The 12510-nt window shown below is 46.1% G+C and overlaps 1 protein-coding gene and 1 non-coding gene across 2 annotated transcripts in view; one reads left to right on the forward strand and one right to left on the reverse strand.

The window, feature by feature from the left end:
* Window positions 1-12510, reverse strand: part of LOC126188364 (puratrophin-1-like) — a 1249514-nt gene that overhangs the window by 735196 nt on the left and 501808 nt on the right. The gene's annotated exons all lie outside the window — the stretch shown is intronic.
* Trnat-ugu (transfer RNA threonine (anticodon UGU)) lies at window positions 3764-3837 on the forward strand. The gene has a single exon. It is a non-coding gene; the product is annotated as a tRNA-Thr (tRNA).

Consider the following 12510-nt stretch of genomic DNA (forward strand, 5'->3'; position numbering starts at 1 on the left):
GCAATTTGGACCGGGAGAAAATGGTGACGGCCAACTTTTTTTACCGGCGCGGCTAATAGCGTGAGCCGACAATGCCGTGGCACCTGGACCGTGACGCCGTAAAATACCCCGTCTGAAGCGAGCTCATCGACAGGTCCCTCGACGCTCCCCTCTCTCTCTCTCTAGCCTAGCCCCTAGCCCTGCCTGTAAAGAAAGTCTAAGCTGTAAAACCACAGCCGTGACTGAAAGCCGCCCATCGGCCTGTGCCAGGTGGAAAGCGCCGCGACCCGGGCGCGTCCAGGGGGGCCTTGTCTGATCCAGATCTGCCCCGCCCCACCTGACTGACAGCTAGCACAGTGCGCCCGTCATACGGGCTGGCTAGCGGTCGGTCGGTCTATTTTCACTTCAACCTAGTTCTCAAGAATTGTCAGATACACGTCATAATACGAGGTGCATTCAAGTTCTAAGGCCTCCGATATTTTTTTCTCCGGACTGGAAAGAGACAGAAACATGCGCATTGTTTTAAAATAAGGCCGCGTTCATTGTCAATACGTCCCAGAGATGGCAGCACCGTGCGGCAGATGGAATTTTACCGCCAGCGGCGAGAATGAGAACTGTTTTAAATACTTAAATCGGCGACGTTTTCCTTACTTGAACAGCGTGCAATCGTTCGTTTTCTGAATTTGCGTGGTGTGAAACCAATTGAAATTCATCGACAGTTGAAAGAGACATGTGGTGATGGAGTTACGGATGTGTCGAAAGTGCGTTCGTGGGTGCGACAGTTTAATGAAGGCAGAACATCGTGTGACAACAAACCGAAACAACCTCGGGCTCGCACAAGCCGGTCTGACGACATGATCGAGAAAGTGGAGAGAATTGTTTTGGGGGATCGCCGAATGACTGTTGAACAGATCGCCTCCAGAGTTGGCATTTCTGTGGGTTCTGTGCACACAATCCTGCATGACGACCTGAAAATGCGAAAATTGTCATCCAGGTGGGTGCCACGAATGCTGACAGACGAGCACACGGCTGCCCGTGTGGCATGTTGCCGAGCAATGTTGACGCGCAACGACAGCATGAATGGGACTTTCTTTTCGTCGGTTGTGACAATGGATGAGACGTGGATGTCACATTTCAATCCAGAAACAAAGCGCCAGTCAGCTCAATGGAAGCACACAGATTCACCGCCACCAAAAAAATTTCGGGTAACCGCCAGTGCTGAAAAAATGATGGTGTCCATGTTCTGGGACAGCGAGGGCGTAATCCTTACCCATTGCGTATCAAAGGGCACTACGGTAACAGGTGCATCCTACGAAAATGTTTTAAAGAACAAATTCCTTCCTGCACTGCAACACAAACGTCCGGGAAGGGCTGCGCGTTTGCTGTTTCACCGAGACAACGCACCCGCACATCTAGCTAACGTTACGCACCAGTTTCTTCGTGATAACAACTTTGAACTGATACCTCATCCTCCCTACCCACCTGACCTGGCTCCTAGCGACTTTTGGCTTTTTCCAACAATGAAAGACACTCTCCGTGGCCGCACATTCACCAGCCGTGCTGCTATTGCCTCAGCGTTTTTCCAGTGGTCAAAACAGACTCCTAAAGAAGCCTTCGCCGCTGCCATGGAATCATGGCGTCAGCGTTGTGAAAAATGTGTACGTCTGCAGGGCGATTACGTCGATAAGTAACGCCAGTTTCATCGATTTCGGGTGAGTAGTTAATTAGAAAAAAAATCGGAGGCCGTAGAACTTGAATGCACCTGGTAACAGGTCAATAGCTATGCTATTTGGTTGAAGTAGGTGGGCCGGCCGTGTGGCCGAGCCGTTCTAGGCGCTACAATCTGGAACCGCGCGACCGCTACGATCGCAGATTCGAATCCTGCCTCGGGCATGGATGTGTGTGATGTCCTTAGGTTAGTTAGGTTTAAGTAGTTCTAAGTTCTTCCGCGTGTGACTGTGGCGTGTCAGAGGGTACTCCCGACCATGTGGTTTACGAGTGCCCCCTCTTCAATGATGTGCGACTGCATTTCGAGACAGACTTCCAAACCATAACACATATCAACTGCTTAGACGTGAAGACACTTTCCAGCTGCTAAATAGATTGGCCAACGATTTATCACGGAAAGTTTTAACAGAATACTTGAGGGACATGAACTGAATAACTGAAACAACCAACACTGATTGCGCCCAGAGCCCTATTCCCATACCGCCTCTGCGTGGAGTGGCCGACTTTACGTCATAGTTGGAATCTGCCACGTCCAGAATTAGAGGGAGTGGGGGTCAATGCTACCGACAAGGGCATGCACCGGATATGACGTAGGACTAGTTAGTTTGTAGGACTTAGTTTTAGGACAACTATGCTAGGGAACTGCAGCGAATCAACATCGTGGCCTGCCCAGTACCAGGGGCACGCTCTTCGGGTTTAGCTCGATGAGCAAGGCTATCAAAGTGGGTTTATATCTCTCACTGGCACACATGTGACGCTGCAGGCGATAGGAATTAGTTATAAGAAATAGATATAAGTCCTAGGTACTAGACATTAAATGCCCATTGTATGTAATACTAACTGTAGCTCACCTGAAAATAGTAACTAGCTGCAATATAAGTACCAGTTGTATAATTATTATGACCCACTAATCAGATAAGGGAGTGGGTTAATATTGTATAATTATTATGGTTTGTAATAAAGATTTTTTTAAGAAAAAAAGGCCTAGGGGACTGATGACCTCAGCACTTAAGTCCCATAGTGCTCAGAGCCATTTGAAGTAGGTGAGTTATAAAATGTAGACTGGCAATGGCAAGAACGTTTTTGAAGAAGAGAAATCTGTTTACATCGAGTACAGATTTAAGTGTCAGGAAGTCTTTTCTGGAAGTATTTGTATAGAGTGTAACCAAGTATGGAAGTGAAACATGGACAATGAACACTTTAGACAAGCAGAGAACAAAAACTTTTGAAATGTCGTGCTACAGAAGAATGCTCAAGATCAGATCGGTAGATCACATAACTAATGAGGCTGTACTGAATAGAATTGGGGAGAAAAGGACCTGACTAGAAGAAGGGATTGGTTGGTAGGACATATTCTGAGGCATCAAGGGATCACCAGTTCAGTACTGCAGGGAAGCGTAGGGGGGGGGGGGGGGGTGTAAAAATCGTAGAAGGAGAGGAGAGCAAGAGATGAATACAATTAGCAGATTCAGAAAGATGTAGGTTGCAGTAGTTATTCGGGGATGAAGAGGCTTGCACAGGATAGAGTACTATGGAGAGCTTCATCGGACCAGTCTTCGGACTTAAGACCACAACACTAACCACCTGAAAACAAAAACACAGGTCTGTTTGTAAGGCGTCCGGATTTTACGGACCTTGTCGGACCTTCCAAGAGCTTGACCCATAATGACAGTATGATACACTATGAGATCGTCAGAAAATAATAATTATATTACATCAAAAAAAGGCAATTGCAGTAAATCTCATGTACCAAAAACTAACAAAACAATATCTATATATATACTAAGATGGTATCTGTTCTTTCAGACATGCCCGAAAGAACAGATACCATCTTAGTATATATATAGTTAAGGCTCACCGACCACTTGTCCATCTTCTTCTTCTGTGTGAGTGCACAAACAGTGCCCGAACTCTTACGGGAATCGGCAACGCGCCGCGAGTAATGAGTATAATGGGCGGGGGCACTACGAATGTAGTGCGGGACAATACGCTGGGAATGTGGGTTTCGCGGGAGGCGTGCCAGAGATAAATCCCTGCAGTCGAGCAATCCTCTGTGTCCTCGGTGGCTCAGCTGGATAGAGCGTCTGCCATGTAAGCAGGAGATCCCGGGTTCGAGTCCCGGTCGGGGCACACATTTTCATCTGTCCCCGTTGACGTATGTCAACACCTGTAAGCAGCTGAGGGTGTTCATTTCATTGTAAAACAATATCTACCAACATATGGACAGGGGCATGAATGAATAAGTTAAAGTGAAATGCATTTTGGAGACGAACCGAGCAGGTGGTTAATGGCATCGAAAAACCTCACTTAATAAGAGAACAGCGAGCTTCAGCGCAGAAGGGGTAAGTCCAGAACAATACATTATTCCTTTTAATGTAAATACGGTTGGGGCTGTGGGTAAGTGGCTGGATGGCTTTAACAGGGCTAGGCTGTGACCCGTCAAGAAAAATAAAATTCACCTCTAATGAGACGGCGATTGGCTGAAGCCATACTGGGCGATGCAGACGATACACAGTGGGGAGATCCTCATTATATAAAAGCGTTTTGAGAACTAAAATTTCCAGATAGCTCTTTAGTCACAAGTGTGAGGAAAATAGCAAGGGCGTTGAGAGCTTTGCTTTCTGCAAAGTGTGGATGATACGCTTCACGTATCATGGCGACAGATAGCAAAGGGGTAGTTGATTATTCCTGCTGGAATTTTTACAGACAAAGAAATCGTGTAGATTGCTCCAACCGTTAGCGAGTGTGCAAATCAAAAACGATAATTTCATGTTTTGCAGAAATTGAGAAAGATCTACAGGAGCTGAGAATAATTCGCAAAGACGTAAAACAGACATGAATGCAGAGAGAAGGCACAAAAAGTGAAAGGTTTCCAGAAGAAAACACAAAATGAGAGAGGAGGGACACGGACACAATGGAGAAGAGAACAACAGAGAGCAAGAATTAAGAACACGAATTAAGAAGTACTGAGAAGATAAATAAATGTCATAAAACAGCTGTTTCACGTGATCTTGAGTTGGTCAAATAGGAATAACAATAACAAATAATAGGAATAATAATAATAATCATCGCGAACGGCAATCTGTTATAGAGTATTGAAACACGTTTATGTTCAAAATTATGATCTTTTTGGAATACTAAAAATGTCCTCTATAGGAATTCGGAAAACAGAAATCTTGTGAAACTCAGTTCGCTCTGTTCGCCGCTGAGATCTACCGATGCTTACCGAGCGAGGTGACGCAGTGGTTAGCACACTGGACTCGCATTCGGAAGGACGACGGTTCAATCCCGTCTCCAGCCATCCTGATTTAGGTTTTCCGTGATTTCCCTAAATCGTTTCAGGCAAATGCCGGGATGGTTCCTTTGAAAGGGCACGGCCGATTTCCTTCCCAATCCTTCCATGCCCCGAGCTTGCGCTCCGTCTCTAATGACCTCGTTGTCGACGGGACGTTAAACACTAACCACCGCCACCATCTAGCGATGCTTGGAGAAGGGGGCCGAGGTTGGAGCCGTGTTCCTCGATATCCGGGAGTGTTTCTCTGCAGTTCCGCACTGCCATTTAGTGAACAATAGACAAGCTTACGGAGAAGCTCAGTTTGCAGCATAAGAAGCCTTGTAACTGAGAGGTGCACTTGGTTTGTTGCACGCGTGCATTGCAGTACTGAGAGACTTCGTAGCTGCAACACTGGATCTGAAACTGACTGTAGTTCTAAAACAGTCTGTTTAGAAAAAAATTTAGCTTGTGTTTGTTTCTGCAAGTCTGGGTTTCAGTCGGCACTCGACAGCCGTTAAAGAGCGGAGCAAATTTTTCGGCGGAGAACTGCGGCGGCAAGTGGAAAATAAATAAGGAAGAAAAGCGCCGGGTATTTCGGGGGGAGCCCTAACATCAAAGGCGATATATCTCTGGCGACAAGCCACGGGCAGACTGCAGAGTAAACAAGCGGCCGGAGACATTACGCGAAGTCCAAATTAACATAAAACATCGGACGTCGTAAATCGCGGCGACACGTGCTGGGTCGGCTGCAGGGGGCGCGGGGCTGCTGGTAGGCATCGTTCTGCCGCGGAGGGGCAGATACCGTCTGCGGACGACTAACAAGCAGTTCGGTTCGGGGAAGGCCGGTCCTCGCGGCCGAACCAGCAACGACGTGACACGTTACACCAGAACGATAGCCCAGGAATTAGCGGCGAGCTTATACCGCCACTGATACTGCCTCGTGGCTTGCTTTATGGCCCTACTTGTGAACGCACTGCAGCATCAAATATGCGGCGAACGGGCACTTGCGTGCGAACGGACTCTGTTCCGGGGCCTACAAACGAGCCTTTAAATGAAACCAGCCGTGTTACCGGGAGACCGCCAATATATTTCACCCAGCCAAGGTATTTTGTTCCCCGAAGTACCGCAATGGCGTGCAGTTCTATTAGGAAGAGTGTGTTCCTTTATCGCCTACAAGCCAAGGCCAATATGATTGTAACAGCCATGGTGACGAATAAGAGAGAGCAGGCGAACACAAAAAAAAAGGTTCAAATGGCTATGAGCACTATGGGATTTCACTTCTGAGGTCATCAGTCCCCTAGAACTTGGAACTACTTAAACCTAACAAACCTAAGGACATCACACACATCCATGCCCGAGGCAGGATTCGAACTTGCGACCGTAGCGGTCGCGCGGTTCCAGACTGTAGCGCCTAGAACCGCTCGGCCACACCGGCCGGCGCAGGCGAACACACATAAGACTTTTAATCCAGCTGTAACGAGGAAGGGAGACTAAATCTAATAGTATGTTCATGACTCTCATACACAACACTAAAATACTGCTACAGTATTACGGCAAGCACCAACCCACACACACAAATATTTCTGAAACTACCAGGCAGATTAAGATATCAGCGCACACTCCGCTGCAGAGCGAAAATTTCATTCTGGACAAATATTTCTGTTTTCTGCTGTGGACGTATGTCACATACCTAGGTTCCCACCTCCAGGTGCTTACTCGTTAGAGACAAGTTGAACAGGAGAAGTTTCAATGCACTGTTCACCTTACGAACGTTTCATTGTGAAGATGTTATTGGCTCGGCTTAAAAAAGAAATAGACATTCTGGCCGTTCATATTCGATATGATGTTATTCCAATAAGATAACTACTCAAAATCAACGTTGTGCAATGATATATTTCTTCCTGCTCAGTAAACGACGATGTGAAATTTAAGCATTTGTTGATTTACACTGGTCTCCAAACTTTTAACCTGTCAGGCAATTTCGCAACGGGCCACACCTAGCTGCATAATGAGATATTTCTTCTGATAATAGATCCTGAGCTTTCATTAAGTCATTCTCAATAATAATCTTCCTCCCACGAGTGTTAGCTCTTCATGTTATGGTGGGGAACTTAGATATTTCAAATGGTTCAAATGGCTCTAAGCACTATGGGACTTAACTGCTGAGGTCATCAGTCCCTTAGAACTACTTAAACCAAACTAACCTAAGAACATCACAAACATCCATGCCCGAGGCAGGATTCGAACTTGCGACCGTAGCAGCAGCGTGGTTCCGGACTGAAGCACTTACAACGGCTCGACCACCGCGGCCCGCCTTAGATATTTGAAACAATGGATAGAGGTGCTGGACAACCGATACTATAAGAGTCGGGGGTATGGGTAGATTCGTCAGAGCAGTAATTTCGCACATGGCTGTTAAAAATATTTAGTGTGATGTCAATGTCGGCATTGTGTCACTGTCAGGCATTCTGGAAGCAAAAAGTAACCAAATAAAATACGCTGCAGTTAAAAATAAATTAATGGAACTTGAAAGCCTAGAACATACGGATACTTGCATGGAATGCTGAAGTCCACTCTACATCGTAACGCCGTGACATGCTGAAATGTAGTTTTAACAGCATTCTGAATCCAAATATGTTGTTGTTTTTAGGGGAGGAGACCAAACAGCGAGGTCATCGGTCTCATCAGATTAGGGAAGGATGGGGAAGGAAGTCGGCCGTGCCCTTTTCAAAGGAACCATCCCGGCATTTGCCTGAAGAGATTTAGGGAAATCACGGAAAACCTAAATCAGGATGGCCGGACGCGGAATTGAACCGTCGTCCTCCCGAATGCGAGTCCAGTGTGCTAACCACTCTCACTGGGTGAATCCAAATATGTATGATGGCATAAGTATACCCGCACTTATGCATACCATGGGCCAGGTGGTATGCACAGTAACAGCAATTAGCTTACATCAAAATGAAAATTACATCCACAGTATACACCGAAATGAATCGCTCCTATATCGAAAGTTCTGCTACTTCTTTCTTAGCTCCTGACTATTTTATCTGGTTTCTGTTTGCTTTCAGAATACTTGACAGTGAAAAAACGTCAAAACTGCAGTCGCCGTAAAACGTTTTAACAGTCATATGCTGAATGACTACTTTCTATAATTTTGAATCGCTCCTGCGCAGAGAGCATTAACTACAGAAGGCTAGAGACCACCTTCGAATACTGGTCCGACAAACAGTTTTGATCTTTCAGGAAATGTGTAACGATTCTGAGTCGACTCTTCTCTCCCGTATCTACGAGAACGATCCAAGGAACTGTCGAGTGTGTTTTCGATAATCCAGGGCGACGACAGAACAATAGCATGCGAACAGGCATGAGAGATCAACACCCACTGGCACAGCAGACTAGCTGCACGCGAAATGACGACAGGAAAGAGGTTCTATTGTACTTAGAACAAAGAAGAGAAATGGCATAAGTTTTTCAATACCGTATCTATAGAAGTCTGCCGCTTGCGATTGCAACTACTAGTTTATACCGGCATGCAATTTGGATTCAGTACGTGGACGTCTGTTGACGTGAAAGAAAGAGACTTTGAATTTTTTAGAAAAATTTATATTTTGCAGCTTCAAACGTGACTGTATTCAATAGGCTGGAAGTATTACAAAAAGATTTCAGTCACAAATTTTCGTATTTTATTAAATACACGACGCATTTCGGACCCTATAGGACGATTAACTTGTCTTAAGACATTTGCGCTTGTTTTGCACCATCCACCTTAACTTTGTCAGTGACTGACAATACCACTCTGAATTGATTTTTATGTCACGTTCAAGAGAACCGACATCCCTTGGTGTTCCAAACCAAAGTAGGAATGATCTTTCTAGCTGACAGTATTTGCAGACGCTTCCTTAGCATCTTGGCAGAATTTGTGTGTTCCTACTCCATCGACTGCCTTTTTGTGTCAAAACTGACATGCCTTGGGTGAACCAAGTCTCCTACCCCATTACCATGCGAACGATAACTTTGTCACTATTGTTATTGTAATCTTCGAGGGACTTCAGTGCTGCAGCCAGTCTGTTTTTTGTATTCTTGCGTTAGGATTTTGGCAACCCATTTAGCAGCAAATTTATGGTAACCAAGCTTCTCTGCCACAATTTCATACGCCAAACTCCGTGACATTTGGGAAAAATGTTACGAAAGTCCCGTAGCGATTTTCACAAATTTTGTCTTTGATTTTCATCACCAGTTTGCCATACAAAGGCTAGGCCTACCACAACGGTCCTCATCGTGAACATATGTACGGCCATTTTTAAAATCAGTGCACCGTTGCCTCACTCGGCGTTCACTCATTATTCCTCTTCCGTACATATTACAATGGTCGCGACAAAATTTCGGTTGGTTTGCATCTTTTTGAGAACAGATACCTAATCACATAAAGCATATGGTCGCAGGTTCGAATCCTGCCTCGGGAATTGATGTGTGTGATGTCCTTAGGTTAGTTACGTTTAAGTAGTTCTAAGTTCTAGGGGACTGATGACCTCAGAAGTTAAGTCCCATAGTGCTCAGAGCCATTTGCCCAGTGGACAGACCGCCAAAAACTTAACACGCATCAAGCATGAAAGCAGGAAGAAGGTATACTGGATTGTAAAAAAAAGCAAAGTAGAAACAGTGAACGGCCCAAGGACAAGAAGTGCAATGTGTAGCAGTCGGGAAGAGAAATGGTGTCATGTTAAAGTGGTTACGGTGTTGGACTGCCAAGCGGGCGAGCCATGTCCAAACCTCTCTCGAGCCCTTTTTTTTTTCTTTTTCCGGTATTCACTTGATTCAAATTTGTGTCTGTGTCGTGGTTTAACGTCCATTTGGAACAGCGAGGTGTAAGGTAGGGACCTATAACGACAGCTGATGCTGCATAAATTATTATCAGCCGAAAGGAAGTGGCTTTCGAATGGGAAGCGCAAACGTTTGATGATAAGGCGACAAGTCAGCCGAATCTTCCACCGGAAAACACATCTGGTGTGTCATACACGGCATTAGCGACAGTAGGTGTGTCATATGATAGGAATCTCCTATCGACGCACCTACTTTGTTCGACTGGTGAGTGAGTGAGATATGCCTCCTTGCCCTGTATAGTCTATATGTTCGTATGAATGTGTGATCATTCCCAAGGAAATGATGAAAACGTAAAAGTTTATCACATTAGCTGCAAAAAATGAACGGATGAACGGAACAGTTTCACAATCACACTGTTTCCCCTCTGCTCTGTCAAAACATATTTTCTTAGCGTTTATGAAGTTGCGTTCCGTTTTGGAAGTCTTGACTCCTGAATTCCTTAGTTTTAACGTAGTTCGCACCTGTTTTATTTGTCGTTTTCATTTCTGTGTCACGTCTGCGTGGTATCTCACCTGCTCTTACTATTCACCACATTTACTTGCGACGGGAACGTATTCCTACCACATGACTGGTATTCTATAAACAACGTATTGAATAAACTTCCTGGCAGATTAAAACTGTGTGCCGGATCGAGACTCGAACTCGGGACCTTTGCCTTTCGCGGGCAAGTGCTTAGTAGAGCACTTGCAGGCGAAAGTCAAAGGTCCCGAGTTCGAGTCTCGGTCCGGCACACAGTTTTAATCTGCCAGGCAGTTTCATATCAATGCACACTCCGCTGCAGAGTGAAAATCTCATTCTGGAACCATCCCCCAGGCTGTGGCTAAGCCATGTCTTCGCAATATCCTTTCTTCCAGGCGTGCTAGTTCTGCAAGGTTCGCAGAAGAGCTTCTGTGAAGTCTGGAAGATAGGAGACGAGGTACTGGCAGAATTGAAGCCTTGAGGACGGCTCATGAGTCGTGCTTGGGTAGCTCAGATGGCAGAGCACTTGCCAGCGAAAAGCAAAGGCCCCGAGTCTCGGTCCGGCACACAGTTTTAATCTGCCAGGAAGTTTCATATCAGCGCACACTCCGCTGCAGAGTGAAAATCTCATTCTGGAACGTATAGTATGACAACTGCCAAGACTGTAGAAAGAGAACAAATATTTCAATGACAGGACGGGCAGAGCATAATGTTGTGAAACAATACATAACTAAATTAATGGTACGAGGGAGTTTTGAACATAGCTCGCCCGCTTGGAAGTCCAACACCACGACCGCTTACCCACGACGCCGTTGCTGTTTCGGATTAAGGTTTACTCCACTTCTTATTCTTGAACCGTTCACTGTTTCTATTTAGCTTCCTTTTTCACAGTTCAGTACACCTTCCTGTTTTCATGCTCGAACTTTGTTCAGTTTTTGACGGGTTATCCACTGGGTCACGTGACCACCTAATCTGAGGAGGTTGCAATGGGGGGTTTCCCTTGGGAGTGTTGGAACTTTATGGCACCAAGACGGTGCCTGTAGCCACGTCCACCGCCGCGATGGACCGAAACGTCTGTTACTTTCTGAACAGCCCTCACATAACAACTATTCTCTAAATAATAAAAGAATTGAAAACAAATATTAATCTTACTTCGTATATGATGTTAAGAGAGAGCCGGCTTGCTCACCGCTTGGGGCGCTAGCGTCGCTACAACAGTGAGATGGGGAGAATTTTTGACAGCAGCAAGTGTCGCGACTGAGTACATTGGACAGTGGCGTGAACTGAGATCCATCTGCGGAGCGCGCAATGGCGGCAGCCCGAGCAACTTCAGGGGTGAGACGGCGAGGGGGCGACGGCCCGGGTGCCGCTGGCGAGGAAACAAAGGAGCGGAGCCCGCGCCCGGCAGCTGCGCGCACCTGGCCGCCGTGGTCGCGGCCGCGGTGGAGGACGCACCCACCCTCCGCCTCCGCCCCCGCCACACACGCGCGGTAAATCAGCGGCCGCACCGCCCCGCCCTGCTAGTAGCATCACGGACACCTGGTCGCTAATTAGCCCCCAACCCGCCTGACATCCGCAGCCGGTGTGTTTCTCAAAGCCTCCGACCGCTGCGTGCCCACCACGATAACGAGCAGATGGCCGTTACTGATTCCGTCTGCCAGCTACCACGTACTCACAGGACAGCGCTCGCGTCTATGCTTTAAAACGATCTGGCACAACTCTGAAATAAAGAAAAGTCTTCAGCTCACAGTTCTTTAATAAGCGTTACGCGTTTCGAAATTTCTTCGTCAGACAGAAGCTGTGGAATGAAGTGTACAACAAATTAATGATAAAATATACGTAAGTATGTATGTAAGTGTAAATTTCCTTTGCTTCACGTCTATGGTCACAATTTTTTGTCATCAGACTACCGGTTCCGGTCTATAACGACCATCTTCAGATCTGTTCTATAAAAACGTGTCCTAATATACTGGGGCCATAGGACATGCTTTTATAAAACAGATCTGAAGACGGTCATTATAGACCATAAGCGGTTGTCTCATCACAAAAATTTTCTGTCCATAGACGTGAAGTAAAGGAAATTTATTCTATATCTGGTCACTGTTCAATTGGCGACCATGTCGCAGCTTCTGCATCTAAGTATTCCAGAACACAGAAATTGCAAATAGTCTCGTACTAACATAAAATTC

The sequence above is a fragment of the Schistocerca cancellata genome, chromosome 5 (genome assembly GCF_023864275.1).
Source record: "Schistocerca cancellata isolate TAMUIC-IGC-003103 chromosome 5, iqSchCanc2.1, whole genome shotgun sequence".
NCBI lineage: Eukaryota > Metazoa > Arthropoda > Insecta > Orthoptera > Acrididae > Schistocerca > Schistocerca cancellata.